This window comes from Camelina sativa, unplaced genomic scaffold (genome assembly GCF_000633955.1).
Source record: "Camelina sativa cultivar DH55 unplaced genomic scaffold, Cs unpScaffold07311, whole genome shotgun sequence".
Lineage (NCBI taxonomy): Eukaryota > Viridiplantae > Streptophyta > Magnoliopsida > Brassicales > Brassicaceae > Camelina > Camelina sativa.
The window spans coordinates 1-467 of record NW_010928383.1 but is presented as its reverse complement, the minus strand read 5'-3'; the positions used below and the strand labels follow the sequence as shown (position 1 = coordinate 467).

Genomic DNA, 467 nt, shown 5'->3' with positions numbered 1-467 from the left:
CTTAAGAAACCAGCATGGTTAATCGCGACCGCCAACATCTTCGTCGTAATCCATGTCATCGGTAGTTACCAGGTCAGTTTTTTTCTAAACAAGAAAATTTAACCAAGTCCCATCTTGGTACAAAGAACCGTTTTTAACCAGACCTAAACCAAAAAATCTGGTTTTGTTGTAGATCTATGCAATGCCGGTGTTTGACATGATGGAGACTTTATTGGTCAAGAAGCTAAATTTCAGACCGACCACAGCTCTTCGGTTCTGTGTCCGTAATTTCTACGTTGGTAAGTAAATTAATTAAAATTCTCGTTTAGTAGTTTTTCATAATTCTATGTGTATTTACTTTTTTAAAACTATAAATTACAGCTGCCACTATGTTTGTTGGTATGACGTTTCCGTTCTTCGGTGGCCTTTTGGCGTTCTTTGGTGGATTTGCGTTTGCTCCAACCACATACTTTGTAAGCTTTCGATTT

The 467-nt window shown here is 37.7% G+C and overlaps 1 non-coding gene across 1 annotated transcript; it reads left to right on the top strand.

Annotated features, from left to right (window-relative positions):
* Nucleotides 1-455, top strand: LOC104732739. Its single transcript, XR_765617.1, has 3 exons — nt 1-72; nt 173-278; nt 361-455. It is a non-coding gene; the product is annotated as an uncharacterized LOC104732739 (transcript).
* Nucleotides 456-467: the final 12 nt, after the last annotated feature.